Source organism: Podarcis vaucheri (genome assembly GCF_965113315.1).
Source record: "Podarcis vaucheri genome assembly, chromosome: 6".
Classification (NCBI taxonomy): Eukaryota; Metazoa; Chordata; class Lepidosauria; order Squamata; family Lacertidae; genus Podarcis; species Podarcis vaucheri.
In genome coordinates this window covers 96,743,616-96,762,130 of record NC_138764.1, presented here as the reverse complement: position 1 = coordinate 96,762,130, position 18,515 = coordinate 96,743,616, and positions in this window count along the sequence as shown.

The window sequence follows — 18,515 nt, the reverse complement described above, 5'->3', positions numbered from 1 at the left end:
CGGTGGAGTCTACTTCTTCCCGAATCTGAGCGATTTTATCTGCAAAAAACTTTGCAAAATCATTGCAGGAGAACATGTGGCCTGTACTGGGCCCCGATATTGCAGGTGTTTCCGCTAAATTGTGAACCACCTGAAAAAGTCTCCTGCTGCTGTTTTCTGCAGATGCAATAGAGGCGGTGAAGAAATTCTTCTTCGCCGTCGCTATCGCCACTTGGTAGGCTCGACGTTGAGCTCTAACCTGTGTCCGGTCAGATTCTGAATGAGTTATCCGCCACCGGCGCTCTAGCCGTCTCAACGATTGTTTCATTGCCCTCAGATCCGTGGAAAACCACGGGGCTGTCCGGGCTCCATGCAATCGGAGAGGGCGCTTCGGAGCCAAACAGTCAATAGCCCTGGTTAACTCCACATTCCAGCGGGCCACCAGGGAATCAGCTGAAAGGCCATCAACATGGGATAAAGCATCCCCTACCACTCTCTGTAAACCATTTGGATCCATTAAGTGGCGGGGGCGGACCATCCGAATTGGTCCCACCTCCCTGCAGAGGGGATGGGTCGCAGAGAAGTCCAGTTGCACCAGGAAGTGATCTGACCATGGCACTTCTTTCGTTTCGCTTTTACTTAGTGTCAGATCACCAACATCCATAGAGGTAAACACCAGGTCCAAGGCATGTCCGCGGCTATGGGTTGGGCCAAACTTATTCAGGGACAGCCCCATGGAGGCCATGCTTTCCACGAAGTCCCGAGCGGCCCCTTGTAAGGTCGTGTCGGCATGGATGTTAAAATCCCCTAGGACGACCAAACTAGGTGTCTCCAGGAGAACATCCGCCACGACCTGAAGCAGCTCGGGCAGGGAATCCTTGGTGCAGCGGGGAGGTCGGTACACCAAAAGGAATCCTGTACTGTCCCTATTGCCCAACTTCCAGAACATGCACTCAGAAAACTGGGTCTTCCCAATAGGACGCCTGGTGCAAACTAATGACTTCCTAAAAATCTCTGCAACCCCCCCTCCCCGCCCACATGACCTGGGTTGCTGTGCGTAAGAGAAACCTGGTGGACAAGCAGCGGCAAGGACAGGCCCATCTGCTTCATCCAACCAAGTCTCTGTCACACATGCCAGGTCAAGTCCTCCATCCATGATCACGTCATGGATGGCAGTGGTCTTATGAATCATTGACCTGGCATTGCACAGCAGCACTTTCAGGTCATGTGGGTATCCCTTGCTGATTCTAGTATCCATCCGGTCAGGACCAGACCCGGAGGCAGGAATAGTCCTCAGACAACGACTAAACCTGCCCCCTCTGTAATGACATGGTCTAGTCTTAGCGTAACTCCTCCTCCTACCCGTGATCACTGAGATCCGTTGTCCCAGTGCATCCCCCCCTGTGGAACATGCCCCAGCCATTTTGTGGGCGGGGGCCCACTCCCTGGCAGCCCTGACCCCTCCCCCTAAGAACAAAATAACACCTTAAACAAACAAACAAAACCAATAAAACAATACAAACAAACAAAAAATATGTAAAAATTACAAAAACATAAAATTAAAAATAATAATTCCCCAAGCCCAACCAAACATCCATCCCACCCCCACCCCCCACATACAAAAAATCCAAAGAAAATTTTTAAAAACATTTTAAAAACACTCTGTGCCTCTCCGGCAGTAACAACTGTCCTAGTGAGTCCTGTCAGGCCCCGCCCTGGGCCAGGTGGTAAGTGGCAGGAAGGAGCAGGGCCCTCAGGCACTCACTCAGGGGAGTCTTCCTGGGCAGCAGGCAGCAAGCAGCATGTAGTCCTTATGAGGCTTCAGGCCCCGCCCCAGGCCAGATGGTAAGTGGCAAGAGCAGGGCCCTCAAGCACTCACTCAGGGAGTCCTCAAAGGATTGTGGAAGGGGTTCCCGAGGGTCATCTAGTCCAACCGCTGCCGTTAGGCTTTGCTCTTTGTATATTTGCCCCTCCCAGAGTCGGCAGAATGAGATGAGTGCCTCAAGCAGCAAACGCTAGGGGCAGTGTAGCAGGAACAGCCACAACCTTCCGTTGGAGATCAGCGTTGTGTGTGCCATGTCCAGCACCCCTACCAGTGGAGAGCTACCTCACACAGCTGATCCCTGCCGAAGCTTTGGGCGTTTCAAAACACCGTGCAGGACTCTGTGCAAGCCCTGCATGGTGCTTTGAAGTCCCAGCTTCATGACTTCAAAGCACACTATCGCATGATGTCACTGTGATCTCAGGTGATTGACAAGTGGGCAGCCCCACCCTCCCTGCAGATTTGGCTAGATGCGATAAGAATTATGACTCGCAGCCCAAAGGTTCCCCCTACCACTGCTATGCGGATAACAAAGCCCCATTTCCCCTACCCCTTTCTCCTGCGGTGTGTTCACAATTGCACATGCATTTTACCAGACTGTCACCAGGGAGACCTGTGTCCATTCCCCATATCCAGCTCACACGCAATGACTGCTCAAGGAATGCAACTTCATGTTCCTTGACCAAGGAATGAGAGCTAGCATTTGTTGACCCAAGTGGAGAGAGGAGGCAGTTGGATGAGGAGGCACACAGAGGACTCCTATTCCTTGCAATAGCTTGAAGGATGCTGGGAGTCTTCTTCTTCTTCGATCACTCGTAGCCGAGTAAGATTGTCTTCCATAAACATGGTTTTAACAATGAGTCCGTAAGTGACTGTAGAGGCCAATTCTGGATCCACACGTCCTTTCACAGTGGGGACATTGGTTTCCGGGTGGAAGTTGATCACGGTGTGGATTTGCCAAGTGTGCCTTCCTCTTAACACGTTTCTCCCTTGTGTCCTGAGTTCGAGTGTCTTCAAAGCCCATGACACCTTTGGTAAAGGCTGTTCTCCAATTGGAGCGCTCACAGGCCAGTGTTTCCCAATTGTTGGTGTTTATACTACATTTTTTAACAATTGCCTTGAGACAGTCTTTAAACCTCTTTTATTGACCACCAGCATTATGCTTTCCATTTTAAAGTTTGGAATACAGTAGTTGCTTTGGAAGATGATAATCAGGCATCCGCACATGACCAGTCCAACAAAGTTGATGTTGAAGAATCATTGCTTTGAAACTGGTGATCTTTGCTTCTTCCAGTACACTGGCATTAGTTTGCCTGTCTTTCTAAGTGATGTATAAATTTTTTTGGAGACACCATTGATGGAATCGTTCATGGAACTGGAGATGGTGTTTATATATAAGTGGTCCACGTTTCACAAGCATACAGTAAGGTTGGTAGTACAGTAGCTTTGTAAATAAGCATTTTGGTTTCCCTGCGAATGTCCCGGTCCTCAAACACTCTGCACTTCAATCGGGAGAAAGCCTCACTCACAGAGCTCAGGCAATGCTGGATTTCAGCATCAGTGTTGGCCCTTGTGGAAAGATAACTGCCCAGGTAGGAGAAGTGATCAACATTTCCCAACATTACACCATTGAGTTGGATTTGTGGTGCTGCAGAGGGGTTGTTTTGTGCTTGTTAGTGCAGCACTTTGGTTTTTTGGATGTTGAGCAATAGGCCAAGCTTTTCGTAAGCTTCTGAGAAGATATTTAGGATGGTTTGGAGGTCATCCTGCGAGCGTGCACACACTATGTTGTCAGCATACTGAAGCTCTATGACAGAAGTTACGGTAACCTTAATCTAGGGAGTAAGGAGTTGAAGACAAACCTGTTATGCAGCAGGGGATTTCTCTCTGCTTACAAAGGCTGCATCCATGGTGCACTGAATCGAGCACATTAAATAGGCACACTCTTTGGATTTTTAAAATTTTAATATTTCTTCATTGATTTGTTTTCTCATAAACTTGCTTACCTAAAAACATCGTCAACTTATTATTATTATTATTAGCAATAATCCTTGTGCTTTTCTTCCTCCTCCAGCTCCTTTAAAGGCCCCTGTAATGGGAATTGGGGTTGCTTGTGCGTAAACTGCAAACTGCTCCAAGCTGGTTGTATAGCTAAACCTTTCCCTGGTTTGACAGCCCTTACCACGCGACTGTCTCAGTCACTGGCAGAATCCGTCAGTGGGCGTTTCCTAAACTTCCTCCAACATAAAAATTCCTTGACTCCAAGTCTCCTCCTAGATTCTCTGCGTGGAAGCTTTCTGCGCAGCGTGGGCGTGCCAAGCGGAGGTCCTGTGCTCTCTCCGCTGATTTCACTGGAAGAGTCTCGGAGCCTCCCCTCCGCAGTACTCTCAGCCTCCCCTTTCTCCCTGGTGTCCCCTGGATTTCCTTCCCCAGCGGAAGCTCTCTCTCTCTCCTTGCTAGTTCCCTCCCCTGCATCATTGGAGCGTCTTACCTCTCCTTGCCTCTGATGGCAGTTCCCTGACAGCCCCTGTCTTATTTTGCAAGTTCTTGTTGACTTTGTCTAGCTCCTCAGCTTGCCTTTTTAATATTTCAAGCTGAGTGCTTTCAGCCCCAAGATGATGGATCATCATGACTTTCCTACAGCGTCCATCCTCAATTCCGTGTCTCCTGTGAAAGCTTTTCCAAAAGATAACATAATACTACCCCCCACTGTCTTTGGCTTTCCTTTACAATTGTATTTTTGCACGCTTCTCCCAAGGTGTGACTTTTTCTGTTGCTCAGTGGTAGAAAGCAGGTACTTTGCATGCAGAAGGGGCCATTGCTCAGCTGAAAGAAGCTCTGGTTGCAGCTGGGGGGAGGGAAAGTTTTGCTGCTTGAGAGGGATGAATCCCTCACTGTTAGTTTCCTTCCATTCCTCCATTTTGCAGTCTTAAGTTCTGTTCTCCATATTTGCACATCAGTCTGTGATTTCCTTTTTCAAGTGCTCATGAAAATTGATCAGCATTTTGGTGCAAATTTCTCCCAATATATACAGTTTAATATGCTATTTTGCACAATATACACATGACTGAAAGCTTTTCAGTCATTAATTTTCCTATGTTATTTTAACACACACACACATATATTTGTGTGTGTGTGTGTGTGTTTGTGTGTGTGTATGCATTTTAATGCACATTTTACCCCAGTAAATGCAATTTTGTAGACGTTACTAGACTGGAGAACCGCCTTGCAAAATTCAGAGAAAGGCGAATTTTGAAGGGAAGCTGCAGTTCGGTTGAGGAAGTACAAATGATGTAAGTTTGCCTTGAAATGCAAACTGAAGTGATCTGTATCCCCCATCCCTACCTGAGTTGCTGTCACTTGGAGCAAATCAAGCTTCCCTAACCTAGCACCCTTCAGATGCTTTGGACTACAACTCCCATCAGCCACAGCCAGCATGCTGATGAGAATCGTAGTTCCAAAAAAGCAAACGGCACCATGTTGGGGAAGGCTGGAACAAACAAGGCTGGACTAAATGGACAAATACTTTAACCAGGCTTTTCCTGCTCTCACTCTTGCACAGCACAGCCTCTGGATCCATCGGTGTCCTCGCCACCTGCAGCACCATCAGACATGCTGTCCATCTTGTTTGTTTTCTTTTCAAGTGCCTTGCGTGCTTTCCTGCTGAAACATTTGCTCAATGCTCTTCTTTCCTGCCCGGTTTACCAATGCTCCAGGGACAGGGAGAGGCTACTCGCTTAACAACCAACGCTCTGCACAGACCAGTTCTGGGGACAGAGGAGGGCGTGGCTTCGCGAGCGACACAAGAGGCAGCCAATCAGTGCTGCTCGAGCGCAGCTTCTGATGGGAATCCAAAGAGCAAGATCCTGCCTAGCACAGTCTGGGGGGGAGAAGAAGATGGTTCAGGAAGATGGTGTCCAGAATGTCGCAAAGACCCTTCCAGACTTGAATCACCACTCAGTTGATGCATGTTTGTCCCAGCTCACATCAAGCATGGTTTGGCAGCTGCTGTGTGAGAGCTGCACCATAAAGAAGGCTGATCGCCGAAGAATTGATGCTTTTGAATTATGGTGTTGGAGGAGACTCTTGAGAGTCCCATGGACTGCAAGAAGATCAAACACATCCATTCTGACGGAAATCAGCCCTGAGTGCTCACTGGAAGGACAGATCCTGAAGCTGAGGCTCCAGTATTTTGGCCACCTCATGAGAAGAGAAGACTCCCTGGAAAAGACCCTGATGTTGGGAAAGATGGAGGGCACAAGGAGAAGGGGACGACAGAGAACGAGATGGTTGGACAGTGTTCTTGAAGCTACCAGCATGAGTTTGACCAAACTGCGGGTGGCAGTGGAAGACAGGAGTGCCTGGCATGCTCTGGTCCATGGGGTCACAAAGAGTCGGACACGACTAAACGACTAAACAACAAGTGGACCACACCCCACTGCCAAGAGCTTCTCCTCTTTACTCTTGCAACCTGCCTGCTGACCCAAATCTCACTTCTGTGGGACACAACCAGCAGGTTGTGGGCCATGGTTGTGGGAGAAGGTGGTTCAGTCGGTACGACTGCCTGCTTGCTGATTGGCTCTCTGCCTGGCAAGCAAATGGGTAGCAGCTGCCGGTGACAACTGCAGTAAGAAGGTAAATCACCAAGAGGGAAGGCGCCATGGAGGGTGTTTTGCCCCAAAGCCTACAGAACCTGGAACCAGCACCACCTGGTCTGATAATCTAACCACTGCACCACACTGCTTCTTACATGCTGCGCGTGGCCAATATTGTCGAAAGAACTCCGTTATGCTAGTCGCTGCCACCACGAATTTGATAAGTCGGCAATTTGACATTTTCAATAAGCTGTCAAGAGTGTTTCACTGGCAAGGAAAACAGAACAGACAACCTAGAAACAAATAATAGAAAACAACTAGCAACTAGCAGGCAGTCTTTTATCTGTAATCATCCTGAAATACATAGGTGGAAATGAAAGATGAGAGTGAATAAAGCCCATCCTGTGGTGTTCTGGGGGAATATTGATAAAAATAAGATAAGTGAAGAGAACAAATGAAAAATATGCTGTGGGAATGACAGCTTACTTTTCTTTTCAACGAAGGTATAGAAATACCCACATTTAAGGAAGGGAGCCTAGATGTCATTTTTATTGTGCGCTTGTGATGGTTTGCTGTCGTGATGGTACTGGAGCAGCTATTCTTGTATTGCAGGAGGGGGTTAAATTAGATCACCCTTGGGGTCCCTGCCAACTCTACAATTCTATGATCCAGGATCCCACTTTCAATAGGTTTCAGGGCAGACATCCAGCTTTGTTGCTTTGTTCATCGCTTCCTGTTGAAATCCTGCAACTTTTCGCGCCATAAATGCCCTGGGGTGTGTTTGTTGCCCTGCTTCTATTGTGCTATAGTGCAAGAGTGCCCCTCCGGGTGGCAATAATGTGGCAGTGCTGGGGAAGCTTTTCAGAACAGCTAATAATGTGGAACGATGTGTGCAGACAGTCCATTATAGATTCACCACTAATGCACTATTAGTGCATCAATGACATGTTGCGGGATGCACCTGCAAAAGGCCAACACCAGTCAGGAGACCCTCCAAAAACCCACAATACACGAACAATGCTTCAAATGGTGATGGCTGCCTATGCATTTTTAGAAATGAAGGGTTTCCCCACCCCCTTGCAATAAATAGGGAAGTGGTTAGAAAGTGATTCCTACCCCCCACCCAATATAAAAGTTTCTGCTGATCATAGAAAATCTCTTAGGTTATAAACTAGCCATCCTGACCGCAAATCACATGGAAGGACTTTATCAAAAATAGAAGTTGATCTGAGGCAACAGAGATACAGAGAAATGACACACCACATGGGTTTTCCTCACTGCTCCAAGCCATTCAATTGTACAACTGTACAGCTAAATAAATGTCCACCCACAGTAGTGCAATCCTATTGTTATGTACTGAGCTGAATCCTAGAACAATAGGATCCAGAATGCAGCAGTCTGATTAGTCCGCAGGAGCCACCCAATCCAGCTCCAGGTGGAAGTGAATCAGCGACCTGATTGGCCTGCAGGAGCAGCCAATCAGGCTCCTGGATGAAGTGAATCAGCAACCTAATTGGCCTGCCGGAACAGCCAATCAGGTTTCTGGAGGAAGTGAATCTGCAATCTGATTGGCCTACAGGAGCCAATCACGCAGGGCCCATTGTGTAAATAATGTATATATAGCCAGACATTTTGGGGAAAATTTCATTCATTGCTACTGCAAGCTGAATAAAGAGCATGAAATTCACACTTGACTCTGAGTATATTTCACCTATATATATGTTTACTCTCAAGTACTGTGTTCAATATGGCATACTCCTATTTTTTTATAATAATATTTTATTATTTTTCCCTTATAAAAAGTTACATTTGTTACTCAACTATTATATTCCAATTCAGCAAAACTAGTGACTTCTTGCCACCCAGCACTGATGTTTATAACAGTCATTGCCTCCCAAGTCTCAGCAGTAGACATTGCCATGCAGATAACATCCCGTTTTCCTATGTTGTCACAGATGGCATTCTGCAGGTCACAGTGTCATCAGCAAGGCCACTTCTGGGGAGTTCAGGGAACTACTAGGTGCTTTATACGGGGAGGCACTCCTTTAGGCAACCTGCGTGGCTCGGGGCTTTATATATTAACAACAACTGGAGGATGGCTCAGCAGCTAACGGGCCACCAGCGCAGGTCTAATATGGATGCAGCCAGTAAGTCCATTTAGTCTCTAGGCCAGTAAATTATGCACTTCTTACATCTTCCAAATCAAGGGCAGCCCCAACAGAGCACATTACGTTAATCTAGTTGCGCAGCTACCAATGCATGAAATGACAGTGGCTAAGCTAGCACTATCCAGAAACACAGATGTACCAACTGTAGTTAGGAAGAGCTCCCTTCTCATTGTTGCTTGTTGGCATATGAGAATGAAGGGGAAGGTTCCACACAGCATCTTATAGAAGATCGAACCTATCCATTCTGAAGGAAATCAGCCCTGAGTGCTCACTGGAAGGACAGATCCTGAAGCTGAGGCTCCAATGCTTTGGCTACCTCATGAGAAGACTCCCTGGAAAAGACCCTGATGTTGGGAAAGATGGAGGGGACAAGGAGAAGGGGATGACAGAGGACGAGATGGTTGGATAGTGTTGATCTATGGGCTACTATTAAAATGAGGCTGCATTTTAAATTATATTTTAACCTGTATTTTAAATTGGTTTTTTTATTGAAATTTTACTGGTGTTAGCCACCCTGAGCCTGGCTATGGCCAGGGAGGGCGGGGTAGAAATAAAAAATTATTATTATTATTATTATTATTATTATTATTATTATTATTATTATTAAAGCTACTAACATGAGTTTGACCAAACTGCGGGAGGTAGTGGAAGACAGGCGTGCCAGGCGTGCTCTGGTCCATGGGGTCACAAACACTCAGACACGACTAAACGATTAAATGACTAAACAAAAACAACAACAATAGTCGTTGTAGTTGCTAATTTGATTCAGCACAGCATTCCCCATTCCCCAAATCGTTAGTCTCTAGGAACCCAAGACAGTGGTTTGTGCTTTTGTTCTAATTTTATTATGACAATGCAACATTACTGCCTTTCTGAGTAGCATAATTCATTCCCTAAGCACATTTGGGGTTTGATCATGGATTTATTGGTCCTCCAGTTGTGTTCCTGTTGGTTTGCCTCTGTCCCTCTTTCAGTTGTTATCCCTTGCAGTCTTGCAAAGATGCAAAATATCTCCTAACTTGCTTGAGTCTCTGTGCTGTTCCTGTATTGAGCTTCCTCTAGTTTTTGCGGGGGACGGAGGAAGAGAACTAGGAGAAGGGAGAAGCTTGTGTGACGTTCGTGTGTGTGCTCTCATTACTATTCACAGCCCTGTCTCTCAAGTTCAGCCTTATTTTTGTCTGTGCGGCTTACTTTTAGAAATGTGAGGGGAAGCAAGTTATTAGACAGCAGAATGGTTGTCAGGAGCAAAGAAAGGAGTCTAGGAAAGAGCAGGACATCAGAGGCATTAATTAAGCTGTTAGGAGCCAGCCAGGTTAGCTGTCATGAGTGCATCCGGCGAAAAAGACAGAGGCAGCTCGTTAAGAAAAAAGGGAAACTTGATGGCTTAGCTCAATAAATGTACAGGACTAGGAGATTCTGGATTTCGTTTAGCAAGGGCTCCACTAGAACGACACAAACTGCTGCAACCACAGCTAGGAGTGGGATTGCGTGCAGTTGCAACCTCTACAACACACACAATTACCTTTGCTCACAGTCAAGGGCTGACTGCTTCTGGTCTGACATTCATTAAACCACAGCACACTTTTCTCCAGAATGCGATAACACATTTGCAAACAGCTATTTGCCTTGTCACCTGTGCTGAGTCATAATTGCCTCCAGGTTGAAGCAAAGGACAACTGATGACCTTCCAGATGTTGACGGAGCCCAGCTCCCAGCAGCACCAGCCAGTACTGCCAGAGGCCAGGGATGGTGGAAATTGTAATCCAACAACATCAGAAAGCCTGCGGGATGCTCAGTGCTGTTCTGAATCCGCAGAAAGGAGAATCAGGTATGGGTGAACAGTCTGGTGTCAGGTTCAGCCCATGACTGGACCAGGAAATTGATAGGTTTTTAAAAATAAAAATAGGTTGGCTTATAGTTTATATATACAGAGTTTAAAGGATTGGAAGCAGGAGTTCCTTGGAGCTGTCTCATTCACACATCACTACTGTTGCTTAAAAGGAAAAATAAAACACTGATTTAGAAGGGGGGGGGGAGGTTCTAATGGTTACTTCATATACAGAAGGATGGCTTTGGATTCTAAGCTACATGCCTAGAGCTGGTTTCATGGGATCCCTGTGCAAGAGAGAGGGAACTGAGAGAAAGCAAGGAAGGGACGCGGGTGGCGCTCTGGGTTAAACCACAGAGCCTAGGACTTGCTGATCAAAAGGTCGGTGGTTCGAAAACATGATGAAAAGGAACATTCATTTAAAAAAAAAAACCTTGAAAGGAACTGAAGAACACGGGGGTACAGATGCTAAATAATTCAAAATTGATAGTTTCACAGAGAGAGTAGAATTATTATTAGTTATTAAAGGTAAAGGCAAAGGTATCCCTGCCCGAAGGCCAGTCGTGACCGACTCTAGGGTTGCGCGCTCATCTCGTTCAAGAGGCCGGGGGCCAGCGCTGTCCAAAGACACTTCCGGGTCACGTGGCCAGCATGACGAAGCTGCATCTGGCGAGCCAGTGCCAGCGCCGCACGTGGAAACGCCGTTTACCTTCCCGCTATAAAGCGATCCCTATTTATCTACTTGCACTTAGGAGTGCTTTCGAACTGCTAGGTTGACAGGAGCTGGGACTGAACAACGGGAGCTCACCCCGCCGCGGGGATTTGAACCGCTGACCTTATGATCGGCAAGTCCTAGGCACTGAGGTTTTACCCACAGCGCCATCCCCAAACCAGAATATTCACAATGATGACACAACACCCTGTGTTTTCTTCATTTGTCCCGATTGACAGCAGGAAACCTGTCATTTGTTCTGATTCTGAAATTTATCAGTGGGTTTTCCCAAGGAAAGCAGCAAGACAAAAGAAAACCTCTAGGAACCTGTGCCTAGAAATCACAAACCAAACTGAAAGGTGAACGAGGCCTTTCTCAGAGAGAGTCAGGAGGAAGAGCAACAAGTGACGCCAGGCAAGGGCAGAGGAAGGGGGGGGTATGGTGGGGGCAGGCCACCCTGGGTGTCACCACTGAGGAGGGTGACAAAATGCCGGGCAGCACTCACTGAGGGGCCTGCAGCGCGCCCGAGCCACACATCTCTCCTGGGAGTGACGTGGTGGCTTGGGCGCCCGCAGTCTCCGCGCTGCCCCAAACGGTCCGCCCGCCACCTCCCCCTCAGCTGTCGGGCGGCTGAGTGGGACGAGGCAGGCAGACTCCCCGCCCTGGCTCACCCCGCCCCCTGCTCCGCCACTGACCCCAGGACTAATTTGTCTCTCAACATTTTATATATATGTGCACAGTTACCGGCAGGTAGCCGTGTTGGTCTCCCGTAGTCGAAACAAAATAAAAAAATTCCTTCCAGTAGCACCTTAGAGACCAACTAAGTTTGTTCTTGGTATGAGCTTTCGTGGTATCTGAAGAAGTGTGCATGCACACGAAAGCTCATACCAAGAACAAACTTAGTTGGTCTCTAAAGTTTCCGTGCGCTGCTCTGGTTCGCCAGAAGCAGCTTAGTCATGCTGGCCACATGACCCAGAATCTGTACACCGGCTCCCTCGGCCAATAAAGCAAGATGAGCACCGCAACCCCAGAGTCGGCCACGACTGGACCTAATGGTCAGGGGTCCCTTTACCTTTAAGGTGCTACTGGAAGGATTTTTGTTTGTTTGTTTGTTTCGAATATGTGCACGGTTAAAGAAACAAAAAATTCCACCCAACATACAAATAAGATGCTTCTTGAGCTTTCAAACAATGGAATGCTTGTCTCCCCTGTTAGACAACTGCAGGTTACATTTTTGTAAAGTTCTACACACACACACACACACACACACACACACACACACACATACACACCTACAGTTGTGCATTCTGCATTAGGAAGAACAGGTTTTATGTAGGTACGTCACAAGCAGGAACTCTGATCTGCCCCGGTCTTCTGATTACAAGGAAGAACCCAATGCCCTTACAACTGTAGGCAAACGTTATCTCACAAATGCGGAACATTTTTAAAATATAGCAGAGCTACTGAGAAGTGGTTTGAACACCTCTGGAGACTAATGGATCCTTGGAAATGCCCATCTGGATTCCGTAACTAGAATTCTTAAGATTCCATTGGGGGAAAGTGCCAAACTGATGGAAAATCTACATCTCTGAACAAGACTGAGTTTAGAAGGCTGGAAAGAATAGAATACAAGCAGCAAATACGTAAGTAAGTGTGGGGACACAGTATGCAAAACAACCTGGCAGTATGGAAATATATCTTTTTGTTTTACTCTTATTTGCATAAAAACAAAACTGCAGTTTAGTGTAAACTTACTTTTCAAGCTTTTGTTTTAAGGGGAAAAGAATTTAAATATATTTCCATTTACTGCTCCAGCCTCTTTTCTTTTGGACACACTCCTAATTATATTCTTGACAGCAGCCAACTCCAAAAAGGAGAAAAGAAAGCTGGGTTTCATTTCCTTGAAAACAAAAACTTAAACCATAATAATTTGAGCTTCTTTCAACCCTCTTTTGTGTAAATTAAACTCAGTTTATGCCACCCATTTGCATTTAGTGCATCTGTCAGGGTTGCTTCCAGATCCTAGCTCACAGAGGATCACGCCAGCCAGCGATCATTAAATAAAAGTCTTTATTGAGTTACAGTCTCCATTCTCAAGCTGCTGCGCGCAACTCTACGTCTTATGCTTAGATCGGCGAAGCTCCGTCTGAGTCTCCGCCCCTTGTGCACCAACTTAATATCCTAGCCTTGCTCCACCTTTTCCGCCTGACCGTTCTCCTCTGGGTCCCTCTGCCCCCCGGGGTCTCTTCCTTCCGGGATTCTTCTGACGCTGACCCCCCGGACCCTTCTGTCTCCTTGCGCTGGGCTTTAGGACCTGGCTCCCTTTCCGGGCTGCCTACTGCGCCACTTTCCTGTGCATTTGAACTTGGCGCGCGCGCCCAACCTTCCACCTTCCGTCTAACCGTCTCCTCGCTCCCCGATGGAGGTGTGGCCACTCCTGACTCGTGCCCTCCCTCCTGTTGTGAGCTGCCAGCGCTTGAGCCCTGGCGCCCTTCCTCATCCCTGCTCTCTGGCGGTGACGCTGGTCCCGATTTCCAACTGCTCCCCTCTGAGTCCCCTCTGGCTCTATCTTCCTGGGGTGTCCCCCTAGTCTCCCCCCTTGCCCTGGCCACTGGTGCTCCTTTTTGTGAATCTTCTGATTCACTGGAAAGACTCGGAGATCTCGGGTCGTCGTCATCACTCATCTTTTCTTCTGCCTCCTCCCCCTCGCTCTCTGTTTCCTCCCTTTCCCTCGCCTCTGCTCCTGAACCCCTGACAGCATCTGAAGTAAATCTTCTGAGAGCAATAAGAAAGTGTTGGTATTATTTTAGCGTGGTGGGGCTGATTTGGAAGCCCACATTCAGCAATGCACCTTTCCTCCTTCAGAAACGCTCTGGAAAAACTGGTTTTGCAAGCTAACAGTACAAACTGCATATGGAATGCACTAATAATAAGCTACGATCTGCGATATCACCAATATGCTCCCGGCCCCACTACCCAGAGCAGTTTTTGCACTATTTTTTTTTTTTAAAGTTTGCAATTAAAATGAAAAAATGAGATGAAGGCTAAAAATGGAAATAATCTCGCCTATGCTACTTCAGAAAGAATGGGTGTCCATTGTGAAGCCTGGACAGGCTAACAGCTGATTTAGCAACTGACTTCCTGGTATGTATGTGTGCATAGCACGTTGCAGGATCCCACAGCAGGTAAAGAACCTGCTGTGACAACTGTATAAATATTACATCTGTCTTTGCCCTCAATATTCCTAGGCATGCTACACTGGGAATGGACATCTAAAGAATTCTGAAGCCTCCGGGTTCACCGCAGTTGGTGGTTTTAATGTAGTCAGTGGAGGAAGAAGGCCGATTCTGGCTCCTAAAATGCCACAACAGCTACAGACAAGCAACGATTAAAAGTATTGATCAGTTATAAAACCATCACGAATAGCAGCAGTGGTTCAACACCTCCTGAAACCTAGAAATTCAATCACCAGGTGTCCAAGAGAACAGATGTATTTCAACCTGGTACTGGAACTCCACCACTCCATGTGTTCAGGACAAGGGTGACTCTGAGCATTTAATTTCCCAAAGGAAAAGACAAGATGGAACCCTACAGTTCACTTACAGAAGCCAACTAGACAGGCAGTTCAATCTTACTTTCAATGGTATAGTGTCCTTTGTGGCACCTAAAGGTCTTCTGTTTGAAGGGTTGCCTGGTCCAAACCCATTTTAAAGATAAACATCAGGTGTCAAGGAACTGCCATCAGAGGCAAGAGGAGAGGTAAGACTCTCCAATGATGCAGGGGAGGGAACTAGCAAGGAGAGAGAGAGAGCTTCCGCTGGGAAGGAAATCCAGGGGACACCAGGGAGAAAGGGGAGGCTGAGAGTACTGCGGAGGGGAGGCTCTGAGACTCTTCCAGTGAGATCAGCGGAGAGAGCACAGGACCTCCGCTTGGCACGCCTACGCTGTGCAGAAAGCTTCCGCGCAGAGAATCTAGGAGGAGACTTGGAGTCAAGGAATTTCTATGTTGGAAGAAGTTTAGGAGACGCCCACTCACGGATTCTGCCAGTGACTGAGACAGTCGTGTTGTAAGGGCTGTCAAACCAGGGAAAGGTTTAGCTATACAACCAGCTTGGAGCAGTTTGCAGTTTACGCACAAGCAACCCCAATTCCCATTACATCAGGCAAAAGACCAGGTGTCTTAAACTGGTTGAGAATCTCAGGTGAGATACCCATGCAGCGTAAGTTGATCCCAATACCAGTCACCACATGGAAAGAAAAAGGTTCAGATATTTTACTGTTGCAGAAGATAAGGCTCAGTAAAGCAGTTCTGGACATACATATGCACAACTTGTAGGCTTTTGCGGATACAGATATATACAAATACATACAAATATCTCTATTGCTCTAAATAAGTTCAGCAATTCAGGATGTAATACTGGACAAGTAACACCGACTAACAGACAGGCTAACTGCAGACTAACAGACTGACACACTGAGCTGACATGCATTAATCACAGATATAGTCGCGGCACTGGGCCATTACCATCGCAACTGGCTTGGCTGACCTTGTGCCTGTGATTAGTTCATCCCTGGGGTGATTTATGCTCATGAAGGAAATTGACCCCTTCTCATGTCCAAATACTTCAACAGAAGTTGTGCATATGTTGTTAGCTCCCGGACAGCAGATGATCAGGCCTGTAGATCACCTGGTCACACTCTTGTCTATGGCATATTTTTTCATTTGAATTGTAGTACTCTAGTTGGCTGGTATTTAATACTAGGCATACTCAAAGTAGACCCACTGAAGCTGTGGACATGACCAACTTAGGTTAATTAATGTAAATTGGTCTAGTCTTAATAAGTTTTAGTTGAAGACAACTCAAAATTCCTGAAGCTAGAGCATGTCCTGCACGTTTGCATGTCCCAGAGTACGTTCTTTTAAGGCAGTTGCTTTAAACATAAACAATATGGAGAAACTCAGAAATGTTGATTATCTAAAAAGGAAGAAAGGAACTAAAGGGAATATACATCTGTTGCATTCAGGAGTAAAACCTCTCTGAACATCTTCTAAGCCTGAATAAAAGAGCTTTGGGAACATGTTCAGAAAAGTTCATTCACGAGAACGCACAATGCATAGCCTACTACTCAACTTATTGCTGGGAGGTCTGCTTTAAGGTACAAAGCAGAGGTACATGCTTTTTTCTTTTTGCAGGGAGATGAGAGAGCCACCAAAAGGGCACAATGCGTGTGAGAGAAGGAAGAGGGCCAAACCAGCAATAACAACAACTGATGGAGAAATGCCGAAAGGAAGAAAGAAACAGCTCACAGAAATGTTTTTATAATTCTAGAAGGAGCAGAATCACTCCAGCCCATTCCGACACAGAACTCTTCCTCCAGAGTCACACAGGAGTTCTTTGAAAATATTCAATTCAGTCTCATTAGTTATTCGGGGAACTTTTTAACTGGGAAAGAAGTGAATCTCAAAATGCACCAGGCATATGCCTTTTTGGATAATATAGGTTTGAGTTGATGTTGTTTCAAAATTCTGTTTCATATTACCTACCTAAGATGAGCCCTGCTGGATCAGACCAAAGGCTTACTGTGCTCCACATCCTGCTTTCCACAATGCCCAACTAGATGCCTACAGAAGCCCAAACAGGGCCTGAGGGCAGTTTTCTCTGCTACCGCTTCTGTTCCTCGGCAACTGGGAGGGGCCAGAAGCAGAGCTTAAGCTATGTGCTAACGCAAGAGACCAGTTGTGTAGACTGAGGAACAAGTTCCATGGGCAAGGCTTGATAGGCAGGGATTGGCTCTTTTTGGAGTGTTAGTTGACAGAGTATTCAAAGCATAAACTTCATTCTGCTAAATCTGCCTTGGAAAAAGAGCTGTGGTGATGCAGAATGTAACTTGACACACATAAAAGTGCTTTGAGAGTCAGAAGAAGGTGAGGGAATGGAGTGTTTGTGGGATAAATAAGCCTCATATAACCAACATTGTTAACCCTAATGCATGAAGGGGTTAAGACCATAGAGTAAGCAGTCCTGCCAGGCTTAGCTAGGTCCCACACCCTCATCTTGGAAGGAAGGGCTACCAAACTCTGTTCTCCCACTTTCCACATCTTTCCACCATGTGAACTCTTCCAGTAAGAATGTCTGAGCTAGATTCTCCAAGCCCAGACCGTGTGGCTTAAGCAAGCCATCTTTGTGTTTCTATACAAATAATTTAGAAACTCCTACCATTTTTGAAGGTAAGTTGCACTGCCTGTGTTTTCTTGCTGCTGTGTATGTAAGCACACATGAACCTGACCTTTGAAGAGTTTGTAAGTAAACCATTTTTAACTTTCCAAACATATGGTCTCTTTCTATGCTAAAAGGAAAGTGGACAATTTTGGAAGAAACTTGGAAGGGGGTATTTTAAAGGTCTAACAGTTTATATTTCCATGTTTTGTTGAAGGACATGCTTTATGACCTCCTTATCTGATGAGATCCTTGGAGCAACAGAGACGCTTGAAAGAGTCAAAATGACAGCAGTAACAGAATCTTTTATTTTGTCATGACAAAAATGGTACAGACATGCTAATGCTCATTGCCTGCCCAGCCATAAAAAAGACACACACATACCCCTCTGGACTTGCCAGCCTTTTTATACCCCCTGGGACAGCCTATCATCTGATTTCCCAGAAAACATGTGATTTACAGGAAATGGTATAGAATTTAGCTTTCGTTTCTCCATATTTGGACTTCCTTGTTTCACGTATGTCCAGTCCCTCCTTTCCTCCTTTTTGAGCCCCCCTCTCATCTGGGGTTACAATAACCTCCATTCAACCTTGCTCTTTACCCGCCCAAGCCAGACATTCCTGAGATAGGCCTATTTTCACTGTAACATCTTGCCTAGAAGAAAAAGCCTTGTTCTTCTGGCTGGTGAAAAACCTCCCCCCTTTGGGATAACACATGAGAGAGAAGAAAATGCCTTAAATTGTTTTTGGGACAATATATATAGAACAATATTTTAATGACCCTTCATTGTGATTTTAAATCTCTGCTGGGGTGCTCTCATGAAAGAATACTTGCCCAGGGAATTCTTCTTTTATTTTCCCATATTCTTTAACCAAAAAAATTCCAACAAAGTCATTGAGGCATCTGATGAAGACCTGCATTTTTAAAATGAGCTTTAAAAATATATATTTGTAAATGTTTTGTATCTCTCATGCCAGGCAGAAACCAGCTGAATACTCTGGCAGCTGTTTATCTTCCTGTTTAAGGGCCCCACTGATCTATAAGCAGCGCTTCAGGGTTGTAAAAGGAAATTACAGGCTGGGAGCAAAAGGTCACACTGACCATACAAATTACAGAATACAATCAAGCTGCAAAAACACAATTAAGAGATGGTAAATAGCAAGAATTATTGTGCCTCCCATTAAACTTGAGCC